Genomic DNA, 16,447 nt, shown 5'->3' with positions numbered 1-16,447 from the left:
TTGCTTTTTTTGGGTCCATACCCCCTACCTTTTTTTTTTTTTTGTCCCTTTATTACTTTTCCCCAATTCAGGCCTTCCATTACAGGCATCGTTTTTTCTATTTAATACAATATAATTCACAGTTCACCACAAGATTTTCTCAAGAAAGAGGGAAGAGGAGAGGAGAGGAAAAAAGGAGGGGGGGGAATAATTTCCTTTTTTAAAAATTTTTATTTTATTTTATTTTTCTTTATTTCATTATTAATTTTTTTAAAAAAAACAATTTTTTTTTATTTTTTTATTTTTTTAACTTTTTATTCTTTATTAAATCTCATTAATACTATCAACAAAACCACCCTCAGATGCCATTAAGGAAGAGAAAATCGAATATCATGGATACAAAAGAAAGAGAGGTAACACAGATAGATGAGGAAAAATCTATGGAGAAAAAATTTAATATATTGGAAACCTTGGAGTTAAATGACAGAGAATTCAAGATAGAAATCCTAAAAAATACTCAGAGATATACAAGGAAACACAGAAAGGCAATTTAGGGAGCTCAGAAAACAACTCAATGAACACAAAGAATATATGTCCAAGGAAATTGAAACTATAAAAACAAATCAAACAGAGATGAAAAACTTAATTCACGAGCTGAAAAACGAGGTAACAAGCTTGGCTAATAGAACAGGCCAGATAGAAGAGAGGATTAGTGAAATAGAAGACAAGCAACTTGAGGCACAACAGAGAGAGGAAGAAAGAGACTCAAAAATTAAAAAAAATGAGATAGCCCTACAAGAATTATCTGACTCCATCAGAAAGAATAACATAAGAATAATAGGCATATCAGAGGGAGAAGAGAGAGAAAATGGAATGGAGAACATACTCAAACAAATAATACATGAGAACTTCCCAAGCCTGTAAAAAGAACTAAAGCCTCAAATTCATGAAGCAAACAGAACTCCGAGTTTTCTTAACCCCAACAAACCTACTCCAAGGCACATCATAATGAAATTGGCACAAACCAATGGCAAAGAAAAAATTCTCAAGGCAGCCAGGGAAAAGAAGAATACAACATATAAAGGAAGGCCCATTAGATTATCATCAAATTTCTCAACAGAAACTCTACAAGCTAGAAGAGAGTGGACCCCAATATTTAAAGTCCTGAAAAAGAGGAACTTTCAGCCACAAATAGTATACCCATCAGAGCTATCCTTCAAATATGAAGGAGAAATAAAAACATTCACAGATACAGAAAAGATGAGGGAATTTATCATCAGAAAACCCCCACTCCAGGAATTACTAAAGGGGGTTCTCCAATCAGATACAAAGAACAAAAAAAAAAATAAAGCCACAAGTAAAAGCTCCAAGAAGAACACAATAAAACCAAATTTAAACTGTGACAACAACAAAAAGAAAGGGGGGAGAGGATGGAGATTAACAGTAGCAAAGGACGATGGAGTGCAAAAGCACTCACAAAGTAGTTCACTACAATGAACAGGGTAGGAACCCTTTTCATTACTTAAAGGTAACCACCATTGAAAAAACCACCACAGAAGCACATGAGATAAAAAAGATAGCAACAGAGGAAAGATATATGGAATACAACCAAATAAAAACAAAAGATAGAAAAACGAAAGAGAAGGATCAAACAAGACACAAAACTAACAGAAAGCAAGATATAAAATGGCAATAGGGAACTCACAAGTGTCAATAATTACACTAAATGTAAACGGATTAAACTCACCAATAAAAAGGCACAGAGTAGCAGAATGGGTTAAAAAAGGAAATCCAACTGTATGCTGCCTACAGGAAACTCATCTAAGTAACAAGCATAAAAACAAATTCAAAGTGAAAGGCTGGAAAACAATACTCCAAGCAAATAACATCCAAAAAAAAGCAGGCGTAGCAATACTTATATCTGATAATGCTGACTACAAGACAGCAAAAGTACTCAGAGACAAAAATGGCCATTTCATAATGGCTAAGGGGACAATGAATCAAGAAGACATAACAATTCTTAATATATATGCACCAAACCAAGGAGCACCAAAATATATAAGACAGCTACTTATTGACCTTAAAACAAAAACTGACAAAAATACAATCATACTTGGAGACCTCAATACACCACTGACAGCTCTAGATCGGTCATCCAAACAGAGAATCAACAAAGATATAGTGGCCTTAAACAAAACACTAGAGCACCTGGATATGATAGACATCTACAGGACATTTCATCCCAAAGTGACTGAGTATACTTTTTTCTCCAGTGTACATGGATCATTCTCAAGAATTGAGCATATGTTGGGCCACAAAAACAACATCAGCAAATTCAGAAAAATTGAAGTTGTACCAAGCATATTTTCTGATCATAAAGCCTTGAAACTAGAATTCAACTACAAAAAAGAGGGAAAAAATCCCACAAAAATGTGGAAACGAAACAACATACTTTTAAAAAATGAATGTGTCAAAGAAGAAATAAGTGCAGAGATCAAAATATATATACAGACTAATGAAAATGACCATACAACATATCAGAATCTATGGGATGCAGCAAAAGCAGTGATAAGAGGGAAGTTCATATCACTTCAGGCATATATGAACAAACAAGAGAGAGCCCAAGTGAACCACTTAACTTCACACCTTAAGGAACTAGAAAAAGAAGAATAAAGACAACCCAAAACCAGCCGAAGAAAGGAGATGATAAAAATCAGAGCAGAAATAAATGAAATAGAGAACAGAAAAACTATAGAAAAAATTAATAGAACAAGGAGCTGGTTCTTTGAAAAGATCAACAAAATTGACAAACCCTTGGCAAGACATACCAAGAAAAAAGAGAAAGAACTCATATAAACAAAATCCAAAATGAAAGAGAAATCACCATGGACACTGTAGATATACAAAGAATTATTGTAGAATACTATGAAAAACTTTATGCCACTTAATTCAACAACCTAGAAGAAATGGATAAATTCCTAGAACAATACAACCTTCCTAGACTGAGTCAAGAAGAAGCAGAAAGCCTAAACAGACCTATTAGTAGAGAAGAAATAGAAAAAAACATTACAAACCTCCCCAAAATTAAAGTCCAGGCTCTGACGGCTATACCAGCGAATTTTATCAAACATTCAAAGAAGACTTGGTTCCTATTCTACTCAAAGTCCTCCAAAAAATTGAAGAAGAAGCAATACTTCCAAACACATTTTATGAGGCCAACATAACCCTCATACCAAAACCAGGCAAGGATGGCACAAAAAAAGAAAACTACAGACCAATATCTCTAATGAATACAGATGCTAAAATACTAAACAAAATACTAGCAAATCGAATACAACAACATATTAAAAAAATAATACATCATGATCAAGTGGGATTCATCCCAGAATCTCAAGGATGGTTCAACATACGCAAAACAGTGAACGTAATACACCATATCAACAAAACAAAGAACAAAAACCACATGATCTTATCAATAGACGCAGAAAAGGCTTTTGATAAAATACAACACAATTTTATGTTTAAGACTCTCAACAAAATGGGTATAGAAGGAAAATATCTCAACATGATAAAGGCCATATATGATAAACCATCAGCTAACATCCTATTAAATGGCACTAAACTGAAGGCTTTCCCCCTTAAATCAGGAACAAGACAGGGTTGTCCACTCTCTCCACTCTTATTTAATGTGGTACTAGAGGTTCTAGCCAGAGCAATCAGACAAGACAAAGAAATAAAAGGCATCCATATCGGAAAAGAAGAAGTAAAGGTATCACTTTTTGCAGATGATATGATCCTATACATTGAAAACCCCAAAGAATCCACAAAAAGACTACTAGAAACAATAAGCCAATACAGTAAGGTCGCAGGATACAAAATTAACATACAGAAGTCAATAGCCTTTCTATATGCCAACAATGAAACAATTGAGAACGAATTCAAAAGAATAATCCCCTTCACGATTGCAACAAAAAAAATAAAATACTTAGGAATAAACATAACAAAGTATGTAAAGAACTTATATAATGAAAACTATAAACCATTGTTAAGGGAAATCGAAAAAGATATAATGAGATGGAAGAATATACCTTGTTCTTAGGAAGAATAAATATAATCAAGATGGCCATATTACCCAAAGCAATATACAAATTTAATGCAATTCCCATCAAAATTCCAATGACATTTTTTAAATAAATAGAGCAGAAAATCATCAGATTTATATGGAACTTTAGTTATTAGAGAAATGCAAATCAAAACTGCAATGAGATACCACCTCACACCTGTTAGATTAGCTATTATTAACAAGACAGGTAATAGCAAATGTTGGAGAGGCTGTGGAGAAAAAGGAGCCCTCATCCACTGTTGGTGGGAATGTAAAGTAGTACAACCATTATGGAAGAAAGTATGGTGGTTCCTCAAAAAACTGAAAATAGAACTACCTTATGACCCAGAAATCCCTCTACTGGGTATATACCCCCAAAACTCAGAAACATTGATACATAAAGACCCATGCAGCCCCATGTTCATTGCAGCATTGTTCACAGTGGCCAGGACATGGAAACAACCAAAAAGCCCGTCAATAGATGACTGGATAAAGAAGATGTGGCACATATACACTATGGAATACTACTCAGCCATAAGAAATGATGACATCGGATCATTTACAGCAAAATGGTGGGATCTTGATAACATGATACGAAGCGAAATAAGTAAATCAGAAAAAACCAGGAACTGCATTATTCCATACGTAGGTGGGACATAAAAGTGAAACTAAGAGACATTGATAAGAGTGTGGTGGTTACGGGGGGAGGGGGGAAAGGGAGAGGGAAAGGGGGAGGGGGAGGGGCACAAAGAAAACTAGATAGAAGGTGACAGAGGACAATCTGACTTTGGGTGATTGGTATGCAACATAATTGAACAACAAGATAACCTGGACTTGTTATCTTTGAATATATGTATCCTGATTTATTGATGTCACCCCATTAAAAAAATAAAATTATTTATAAAAATAAATAAATAAATAAATAAATTCTATTTGTATAAATAAAAAAAGAAGTTATTCATTTACTATTTTCCAATCCCATCAACAGTGCACAAGGGTTTCAATTTCTCTATATCCTCACCTATACCTGCGTTTTGTTTTGTTTTTTGATAGTATGTATCTTAACAAGAGTGAGGTGATATCTCATTCTAGTTTCGATTTGCATTACTCTGATGATTAGTGTAATTGAGCATCTTTTTATATGTTTATCAGTCACTTGTACATTTTTGGGGGAGAAATGTCTAGTCAAGTCTTTTGTCCATTTAAAAATGGAGTTATTTGTTTTGTTGTTATGTTGAGTTATAAGAGTTGTTTATATTTTCAGTATTAATTCCTTTTAGATATTTGGCTTCAAAATGTTTTCTCTCATTCTATAGATTGCCTTTCCACTCTGTTTATTGTTTACTTTGCTGTGAAGAAGTTTTAAGTTTGTGGTAGTTTTATTTATTGGATTGTGCTTTCGGTATTATATCCAAGAAATCATTGCAAAATTCAGTGTCATGAAGAGTTTATTCTGTGTTTTCTCCTAAGAGTTTTATAGTTTTAGATAGTACATTTAGGAATTTAGTCCATTTAAATTAATTTTTACAGATAGTGTGAGTAGTAGAACTTTATTCTTTTTCATGTGGGTATGCAGTTTCCTAACAAAATTTGTTGAAAATATTATCTTTTATCCATTGTGCAACTTGGCACCCTTGTAATGGTCATTTGGCCATACACAAGGGTTTATTTCGGGGCTTTCTATTCTATTTCATTAGTCTATATGTCGGTATCATATTGTTTTGATTACTGTAGCTTTATAACATCTTTTGTAAACAGGATGTGTGAGGCCTCTAGGTTTTGTTTGTTTGTTATTTGTTTTTTCTCGATTGTTTTGGCAATTTTGGGTTCATTGAAACATTGGGCTGTAAGGGTAGTAAAGTCTCACTTTTCATGGGTAGACTTTCACATAAGTTTGTTTTCACTATAGTCTCTTTACCCTCAATAGTGCTGGGTGATTCTCTGTTCAATGTCCCTTTGTTTCAGCAGGTATTAAATTCATAGTCTTCTGTTGTGATGAATATAATAAGGGTGAGGATGGGTGATAGTTGCTTTGTTCTGTAGAGTATGGCCAGGGTCTGGGATCTCCAATGATATTCTTTATCCCATTGAACTAAAGGCTCAGTAAATGCTATGGTTGATTGATCTTGACTTTCAGTATCAGAGAACTGATTGATGGACTGAGGAGCAGACAGACAAAAGGAGTATAAGAAAAGTTCAAACAACAAAAAATTGGTGTGGTTGAAAATGAAAGTTATTACAATTGTTAAAGTCCCAAAATTTCTAATTGAAATTCATTAGTAATTGTGTATATATGACTTTCTCACAAAGTCTTTTTAAAGAAATATTGTGGAACTTACAATTATTAAAATTGTGCTCTTACAAGCAGAAATATTAGACTCTTAAATGAATAATCATTGAAATTAACTTACCTAGTTTTTGCATGTTTAGAATCCTAATATCTCTCAGCCAATAAGATTAGAAATTTTAAAAATTCTTTAAGAGAATTATTTTATTTTATTGAATAGCTAATCATTTTGCTTCTGTTCCTTTTTTTTTTTTAAATGTAGGCTATTTAGGTGAGTGTTAAAAGTGTGAATAGAAATATTTTGTACTCATCATGCCACAGACTGGCATCTCTAAAAGACGAGAGATACTGCCAAGTCTATTGCTAATCAAGTTCCATAATTTACAACCTGTGCAAACTGTGGGCTGAGAACCACAGCAGTTGTGCTGAGCATTTCTGGGAAGTTACCATCATCCCAGCACCAATTATTAAAACCTCTTACACACATTAAAGCTATAAAGATTAAAAATATAGCACACTTGCCATTAAATATGGATGACTTCATGTAATATGCATTATATATAAAAACAATGTCCTGCCACTTGAGCTTTATCACCACCCTACGGAAAACCCACAAACCCAGAGTCCCACATCAAAGCTCATTTTGGCAGAGCCTAGGAACAACTTTGTCATGCAAAATAAACACAGATGTTGTACACTCACAAGAGGAGATAGTGCATAGGGAGATGAGGGACTCTGTAAAAGATAATGCCTCCTTACATACCCTGCAGCAGTCTCTTTTGTAGAGGCTGCAAACGGTGTTTAAAAGAACTGACTCTTCTGATTTTTTTTAAAAAATGGTCTTTTCTGACTTTAGCCTGAGAACACATTGAACTAGTTCTCTGAGGAGGTTGATTTGGATAGTTTTGAGCTAAAGAGAACTAAATTTCACATGCATCTTAAGCAGTGTTTTTCCTGTGATTTCTGTCTGTAAGGTATAATATTAACAACCATATTAATTATAAGAAGGCCTGAGGACGGAATAGTTTCTAGCCTCTTCCATTAACTGACAGTTAACACTGGGCGGTTCCAAATGACCAGACAGCTATAATTGACTTCCCTTTGTTCCTTTCATCCTCAGCTAATTGCAACGGAGTATCTCTACTAAACAAACGTTCCCGGAACTCAAATGTATTTCCCCCAGGAACAAAAATAGAGTTGCAAAAGATGAAGAACACCTGTTTGGGATTTCTGCTACACCCTAGAATTGCATGGCCTATTTAAAATACCTACTCAAAATAGTTTTCCCTCTTCCCCTATACTGTCATGTGATTAGGAAAAACTGGATGGGATAAAATTGGAAACAGAAGGATAAGACTTGATTATTGTCATTTTGGAACTATACAACTTCTGTGAACAACTCTATTTGAAATAGTTTTAATCTGCAATATACCTAAATCCCATGGAGGGGTGGAGGCTATCACAATCTCCCCGTGTTCTGCCAGCAATATTGTCTTGGTTATAATTGGAAATCAATCCTAGTAGTCATATTCTAATTAGAAAAAATGAAAAAAGCATTTTAGGATATAAGTATCCTTTTGAGAAGACTATAGTCTTGTCCATCATCTTTCATCATCTTATATTATAAATATGATGTTTTAGGTGTGACAGGCAGAAAATTTCAGACTGTATACTATTTGCCTTTCATGCTGCAAGTATTTGTGTTCTCTCCTGCTCTATTACAATGTCTTTTATACTTTTCTAATGATTCACCCTTATCAATATTTTAAAAATAGACTCAACTTATGTATTTATATATTGCTTTGACTTATTAAAATAATATATATATTGAATAGCCTACTTAAAAATAAAAATTAAAATCGACGAGGCAAGGATAAAATTTTAATTTTATATTAATTTAAAAATCTTCTTGTATTATACTTTATTTTAGACTATCGTGACTATAGTACCAAGAGCCATGTAATCAATATGACTAAATATGCTTTACAAAGCTGGCTTAACATTTATAATACAGTAATTTAAGGACCTTGTTCTCCTAAGTTCAGTTTACCTCTTTATTATAATAACTGCCATAGTTAAAAATATACTTTATGGGAAGACAGAGAGAGCCAAATGGGAGGATATTTTTAGCTGTAATTAATAAATTATGATATTCATTTTAAAAATCCCATGCCCCCATTAAGTAAAATAATTTTTCTTAAAATCTACTTAATATATTTCCATCTACCTTTCTGTCATTTCCCCCCTGCAAACTAATAAATTTGTATATTAATTTTAACAAATTGCCAGCATCACTAATTTTGTTCTTTAATGCTATTAAGTTATGTATGACTAGTAATCGTGGCTGTTTAGCCATTCACATGCAAGTTCTTATTAGATTAGGGCAGACGGTAAAGAAACAGTGGAGCCAAAAAATGGTGGGCCATTCCTTTATTCTAGCCTTGCACCCGGCCAGTGACTAAAACACACACAGAGGGAAAATACTTCCCTTTCCATTCAGGACTCCCGAAGCCACTGACACATTCAGGCTTTCTGAGAATCAAAGGCCCCCACCAATCTCAGAGGAGCTCAAAGAACCCTCTCACCTCTCTTCCCCATCTCTTCTTTTTCTGCACAAACTGTCTTCTCCTTCAGCACCCTGCCATCTTAGCTTCCTTCTCTGCAAAAATGGCTTCTCTGTCTTTCCCTATCATCTTGGCTTCCTTCTTTTTTCCCTTCCTTCCTCCTTCTTCTTAAAACTTCTTTGCACAAAAACCCCTCCTCCAGCAACATTAGCATAACAAAATCCCTTCCCAAGCAGAAAGGTAATTAGCAGTTTCACCTGGCAGCACCATTCATGTGAGCAGCACCATTTTTAACAAAGTGAGCAAACATAAAAATCACATTTTACAAACTTATTTGCCCAACAAGTAAAATAAAGATCACTAGAACACAGCTCTAGAACAACAGTTGATTTGATAGCTGCAAGAGAGAACGACAGGAACATCAGTCTGTTCCTGTGTGTGCCCTGACCAGGAACTAAACTGGCAACCTCTGTGCCTTGGGATGATGCTCTAACCAACTGAGCTATCCAGCCAGGGTTTAAATTTATTTTTCTTGTTTTATTGTATTGGATAAAATCTCAGTAGAATATAGACTACAACTGGTTATAGTGGCCCTCCTTATGATTTCTTCATTTTGAAGGGAATGATTCTGATGCTTTCACATTACTGATGGTATTTACTTTAGATGTTTTTCTACATGGACAATGGAATATAGGACATAATATTAGAGATGAAATTGTAGTAATATTATTAATATGAAAAATATAGATAAATAGTAGATATAAATAGAGCATAGAGTGTAGAAGTTCAACCAGTGAATGGTGACACATGAGTCCAAATTTGAACCCTTCATCTCCAATCATTACTCAAGTGTGTTCATCCTCCAATTTTCTTGTTCTTGATTCTTTCAGGAACTTTTAGATACATCTTTCCCTAAATGTGCGTTGAACTTTGCATGCACCAATTGTGCAGGTGTTTTGGTGCTGTGTTAAAAAATTATGTTAACATGTGCCATAGCCAAACACTATGTCAATTACCCTTTTCCATTTTCTCAACCCACAACCAACCTGTCAGTTGAAAAGCCCTTTCAATTTGTCAGTTTATCTATGAAACATACTTTGAATCCATCTTATTTTATCCTCACATTTACTTCTATAACCTCAGCCACCATTGCCTCTCACCTGAACTGGTATCGCAGTCTTCTAGAGCCCCTGCTCCACTCTTGTCCTATCACTCTGCACTCCTTGGAGCAACTTTATTACTCTATTAGAGTATAAATGAAATTATGCCTCTCCTCAGTCAATGGTTTCTCATATGCTTGGAATAAAATTCAAACTCCTCACTGTCGTTTGAAGTCTTATGTCATTTGGCCACTTTACTGCATCTAAGAATGAATGGCCTTCTTTCAGTTGTTTGAGCAAACCCATCTTAACTCATCATCACCTCAAAGAGGTCCTCACTATAAAAAAAATAATATAAATAACAAATAAATAATATGTAAATATACATTTATATATAAATAAATAATAATCTATTACAGTGGTTCTCAACCTTTTCATCCTATGTCACACATAAACAAAATACTAAAATCCTGCAGCATACACAAAATATATTTTTTGTTGATCTGACAAAAAATAGGTATCATTTTGATTCATTCACACTGCACAGCTATTGTTGTGTTGTTTTTTTAATTTGACAGCCTGAGGGAAAAGGTATAAGTGCCTCTGAGTAAATAAGCAAGGTGTTACATGTTTTAAAAATTTTGCAGCACACCATTGTTCCTCTTATGGTGCACCAGTTGAAAATCACTAATCTAGTGAAGAAATAAAAATAAACCCCATCAAAGAGAAGCAGCACAAAAATGCAAGAAATAAAAATAATGTTAGAAATTTTCCCACAGAGTATGTCATTAAAGCATAGGTCAAAAATAAAGTACATTGATAATGGTTGGTCATTAAATTTTTTCTTTTTTTATTTTTCTGAAGTGAGAAGCAGGGAGGCAGAGAGACAGACTCTTGCATGCACCCAACCAGGACCCACCCAGCATGCCCACCAGAGGGGGATGCTCTGCCCATCTAGGGTGCTGCTCCATTGCAACCAGAGCCATTCTAGTACCTGAGGTGGAGGCCATAGAGCTATCCTCAGTGCCCAGGCCAGTTTTGCTCCAGTGGAGCCTTGGCTGCAGGAGGGAAAGATAGAGATGGAGAGAAAGGAGAGAGAGATGGTTGAAGAAACAGATGGACACTTCTCCTGTAGGCCCTGGCTGGAAATTGAACCTGGGCAGATGCTGGGCAGATGCTCCACCGCTGAGCTAGTCAGCCAGGGCGGTCATTAAATTTTGACTCAGTAGTTTTGGAAAGTGGTCTGGGTTTTAAAGTTTTAATTAGTTATTTTAAATTAAATTTAATGTATTTTAATATAGTCAATTTTGATATAGAGAATGTTCTGAAAAATATAACTTTAGGAGTTCAAAGGAGAAAGACCAATGGTGGGATTCAGCTGGTTCACACCTGTTCAGCAGAACCAATATTTAATTTTTTGTTGAGTTTGGTAACCCAGTTGTTAAAATGGCATGCGTAATCAGGGTTCTCTCTAAGGTGTGTGCCTGGGCAGTTGCCCAATGTGTAAATCACAAATTTATATTCCTTACTTTTTTTTTAATGTTCATCTGTGCAACAATGTATTCTAAGTGCCTATAGTAATGTTCATTGTGTCCCTAGGTGAAAAAAATTTGATTGAACTATGCTTGTAATATTTATTTATTCATTTCATAAAACTCATTATACTTTTGGTGAAATACTATATTTTAGTTCCCTCACATTTGTTACTTCAGTAAACAAACATATAATATAAATAGAAAAAGTGCCAAACAACCAGGGGTGACAAGTTGTCACTGAAAATATCTTAACAGTTTTATTGTTTTTTATCAGGTATTATTTAATATTTTTTCATTAATATTTTAAAACTCTTTCTTATAACACAATCTAGTTTTGTGTACCTCTTTTATTGTTCTTATTTAAGTATAAAATGCATGAAATAATAAACTACCTTTTGGTATATTGTTATTGTTATTTTATACTTAATATGGTCATTAAGGTGGAGAACCGGTTGTTAAATTATTTGAATTCCACCACTGAGAAAGACCACTTGGACTAAAGTGAGTAGGAAATGTTTCATGAAAGAAATGTGATAATCTGGGTGTTATAGGGTTGTTCAATTTGACATGAATAGGTATGAAGAAAAAGAAATATTCAAAACAAAGATTATTGGAGTAAAAATCTTCCATAATGCAATGGTTTTTAGATCAATAAAAATTATTAAGCTTAGACCAAATCTCATATTCTCCTCTCCCTTCTCTGACTCTTTCTTTGCTCCAGTCTTGTCCGAGCCTGCAGCAGCAGCAGGAGCAGCAGCCACAAAAGCAGATGGGTCAGCCAAAAGGGCTTTGACCTTTTCAGCAAGTGGTAAGGTATAATTAGTCTTCACAGACAAAGCCCGGACTCACTTGTACCCACTGATAATAGAATGGGGTACTGATCTGCAGACATAACACTGACAACATTGCAGACACCCGTTATGAAGTGGGAATGCAGTTTCTTCTATAATGTCCAACATTTCTGGGTTGTAGATGCTGCCATTGTCAAACATCTGCTGGATGATCAGCCCAAAGGAGAAGAGGGAGATGTTCAACATGTTCAGCAGTGTGGCTTTGCTGGTTCCCACTTTGTCTCCAGTCTGAATTAGCTGCACTTTGCTCAGATTTCAGTGGTGCCCCTGGAGATTTGAGTGGTGATGCCAAATCCCTGTAAGAGGTCTTCTTGAAACTAGAAGGAATCAACATCCATGCTGCCTGTCACTGACACAGGTAATAAGCAGAGACAAGGACTGAATCTTTATAGGTGCTTTATTTAGAGGGCCCAGAGATCTGAGAAGACAGCAGGTTATGTTCCCTAAAAACCATCTTAACATCTCATCTCAAGTCGGCCTTTTTATAAAGAGAAGTAAAGCATGGGTAGGGGGTTGGAATTAAAAAAGTTAACCTGTTAAACTCTAAGCCTATTAATTACAAATAAAGCTAAAATTTTAAACTTAACTCTGCTATAATTACGAGACTCCCAACCAGTGTTCTGGGTTAACACAATGATTTCACACAGGCCAAAACACCAGCACAGGCAACAGCTGGCACCTTATTGGCCAGCAGCATATTTCTGATCTCAGTGAGGTCCTCTTTGGTGAACACAAAGCCCATATTCCCCCAGATATAAGGCAACATTTTCTCTAGAGCCGGGTTGTTTTCCACAACTTGGATGGTCTTGTGTATCACATTGTTCTTGCCCATCAGCACCACAGCCTTTCTACAGAGGGACGTGTGGACCTGCTGCATCTGCTTGGGGCCACATTGTTTGCTCTCACAGTAAAGCATTTTGGGTAATCATCTAGAAGTTTGATGATGTTAAGAAAATAGTTGGACTTCCAGGTTGCCTGGTCTTCTTTTAAACATCATGGTGGTGCATCAGGGATTGCCACATAGGGTTTAAATATGATGTCACTTTCTCAAGGACGTCTAGCTTTATAGTGAGCTACTTCAAAGAAAACAGAGTGTCCAAAATGCAAAAAATAGGTTGATTTCCCTAAAGTCAACATTTTCCTCAAAGAGGCCATTGAAAAATTATTTTCTGATGCCATTTGAATGTCATTTGAGGACATTCAGTAAAATAATGATGTAGTCCAGTATCTTGCAGCCTTTCAGAAATATGGGAATGATCAGAGTCCTTTAGCTTCCAACATAGGCTGAGTGAATCCTCAGAAAAGAGACAGATTCTTGTGCAGAGTGCTCACGGCTTTAACTGGTGTGGCAGTGGTCCTGCTCGTATCACTGGAGCAGCATGGAATCTGAGTATGACCTCCTGGTCCACAAGGCTGTGGCCAAATGGACAGCATTTGGCTGGAGCAGCTGGGCCTCTCTCTAAAGCAATTTTTATCTAAAAAAGTAAATGGAAGATTGCTTTTCACTTTGACAGAGGAAGAATTTTCAAGGACTCCACATACCATAAAAAACAGCAGCCACAGAAGAGCCATTATCCTAGAATTAGCATCAAAGCACCAGGCATGAAGGCCCCTCAAAGTCTCCAGGAATATAAGGCTGTGAACCAGGGCAGGCCCCTGTTCTTGTTGTAAGCCTTTAAGAGTTCCCCAAGACTCAGTCTGTTGTATCTCTATCCGTTTGATTACACAGTCACATATCCACCCTTCATCCACACCATTTGCCCTCTGCAGGAAGACAACTTCAGAGAGGACATCATCATTGAGCTTCTGGTTCTTAGAGAGCCCACATGGAAGCAGTGGAGAGAATTCCTTGTCAAATACTACTCCTTCCAGTACCAGCTGATTGCTGAGTTTGCTTGGGACTGGCTGGAAGTCCATTCATTATTGGATACACGATTTCTCATTATCAATGCCATGTTACTCTTGGTTCTGGGATTATTTTCCTTTTGGAGAATCTGGTCAAGAAGTGAAATGAATACTGTATGTTAGAGAATGTGGAGCCATTTTTAGAAAGTACCAACACAGAAACATTTTGTGGCCATGTCTGGCCCCTCATTTCTCAGTTTGTATGCAACTATTTATTTTACTGGGCCCTGTACTTTAACCCAACTATTAACATTGGTCTTGTGGTCAAGGAAGTTCAACAACTGGGAGCACAAGTGTTGTGAGTAGCACTGCCCAGACCCTGAGGCATTCTTCCAATCTCCCTGACTTCTGAGTGTGATGTCTATGTGAAAGGGGAGAGGAAATGGACTTCCTATTTTCTTTCTCTAGGAGACAAGGTACTGCTTTCTCTGGCAAAGGCTACAACCGAGTCTTTTCTCTCTCTGCCTGTGGCATTGTGGCAGCATGAACTGACATCCCAGAGCTGGGCCAACACAACAGCAGCACCTCCCACCTAGCCATCTCGCTCACACAGTGACTTGGATAACCCAGTCCACAATGGCTTGCAAGGACACAGGGTCCTCAGAGGATGTGGTGTGGGAAAAATGAGAAGGCTCCCACACCATCAGCCCTACTTCCCTAACCTCGGTGACTGACAAAGGCTCCCAGGGCAAGTTGGAGTCCTGCGACGGAGCCTAAGACCAGGCTTGTTGGGGCTAAGCCTGTATTTTAAGTCAAATTTAGAAAAGTGGGAGAAAATTTTTCATAAGCATAGACAAATGCACATAAAAAATACAGAGCAAAATCCAATTGACAATTCTGTCTTATTGAAAAGCTGCTAAGAGGTTGAAGGATTAAACCTCTCTAAAGAATTTGGTTTGAAATTAATTTTTTAATTTTTATTTATTTATTTATTTTTTACAGAGACAGAGAGAGAGTCAGAGAGAGGGATAAACAGGGACAGACAGACAGGAACGGAGAGAGATGAGAAGCATCAATCATTAGTTTTTCATTGTGCATTGCAACACCTTAGTTGTTCATTGATTGCTCTCTCATACGTGCCTTGACCGCGGGCCTTCAGCAGACAGAGTAACCCCTTGCTGGAGCCAGCGACCTTGGGTTCAAGCTGGTGGGCTTTTTCCTCAAACCAGATGAGCCTGCGCTCAAGCTGGCGACCTCAGGGTCCTCTGCATCCCAGTCCAACGCTCTATCCACTGCGCCACCGCCTGGTCAGGCTGGTTTGAGATTAGAATGATGGTTAGACTCATGCTGTTTCTGACTTCTAATCATTGAAAGTTTAGATCCCTTTCTCATAGTGGGGCAATTGAGTAGCATGTTAGGATATTAACGGGGAGTAATTCACATCAGGCTGAGCTGCCTCAGTGCTACTTAAAATTGTTTTATTTGAGGGTTTGTTTTGTTTTGGTTTGGTTTTAGGAATTTAATCTGTAAAATCCAGGATAGTCTTTTGTTCAATGAAACATTTTATACATTGGCCTCGCACTGTACAATCTTTATTATCTTGTTTTGATGTATAAAACAGTAAATGCTGTAATTATAAATATGCATAAAATGAACTATGCTTCTTTTTTCTTTCTAGTGTGAAAGCAGCACATGTGAAATGTGATCTATTTGAAGATGGGCCTTGCAAAGATAAACTTACATCCAAAGTGGGTTTTTTGTGATCCCATGAACCATTCATTAATCCTTTCTATCTTTGAAGATTTCTCTCAAACTTTGCATCTGAAAGTTTGAGGAAAGTACCTGAAATGAAAAAAAAAGATTTTTTTATAAAGACAGAAAAATAAATAAAAATAAAATTTAAGTTTTAAGGTTACAGGAATATTTATATATTATCAATTATCTTCAAACTATTGTGCAAAAGGTTCATCTGCATCCATAATATGTTAGAATCATGTTACTTGTTACTGTAAGAGAATGTGTTCAGGCCCAGCGCCCTGAATTCACTTCCATCGGGTCAGAGAACAACTAAGGATATGAAAATTGTGTTATTTTCTCTGTATTGAGGTCATAAAACTGCCCTGAGTCTCAGCACAGGTGGCCACTCTCTGCGTGAAATGCCCAAGAAGGTATGTCATCGATCTG

The 16,447-nt window shown here is 36.2% G+C and overlaps 2 pseudogenes; one reads left to right on the top strand and one right to left on the bottom strand.

Annotated features, from left to right (window-relative positions):
* Positions 1 to 12,124: 12,124 nt before the first annotated feature.
* LOC136406495 (large ribosomal subunit protein uL10 pseudogene) lies at positions 12,125 to 13,405 on the bottom strand (annotated as a pseudogene).
* Positions 13,406 to 13,490: 85 nt separating this feature from the next.
* On the top strand, positions 13,491 to 14,625 carry LOC136406494 (bifunctional apoptosis regulator-like; annotated as a pseudogene).
* Positions 14,626 to 16,447: the final 1,822 nt, after the last annotated feature.

The sequence above is a fragment of the Saccopteryx leptura genome, chromosome 5, assembly GCF_036850995.1.
Source record: "Saccopteryx leptura isolate mSacLep1 chromosome 5, mSacLep1_pri_phased_curated, whole genome shotgun sequence".
In the NCBI taxonomy this organism is placed as follows: Eukaryota; Metazoa; Chordata; class Mammalia; order Chiroptera; family Emballonuridae; genus Saccopteryx; species Saccopteryx leptura.
The sequence above is the reverse complement of the archived record's forward strand: the minus strand, read 5'-3'. Positions and strand labels throughout refer to the sequence as shown.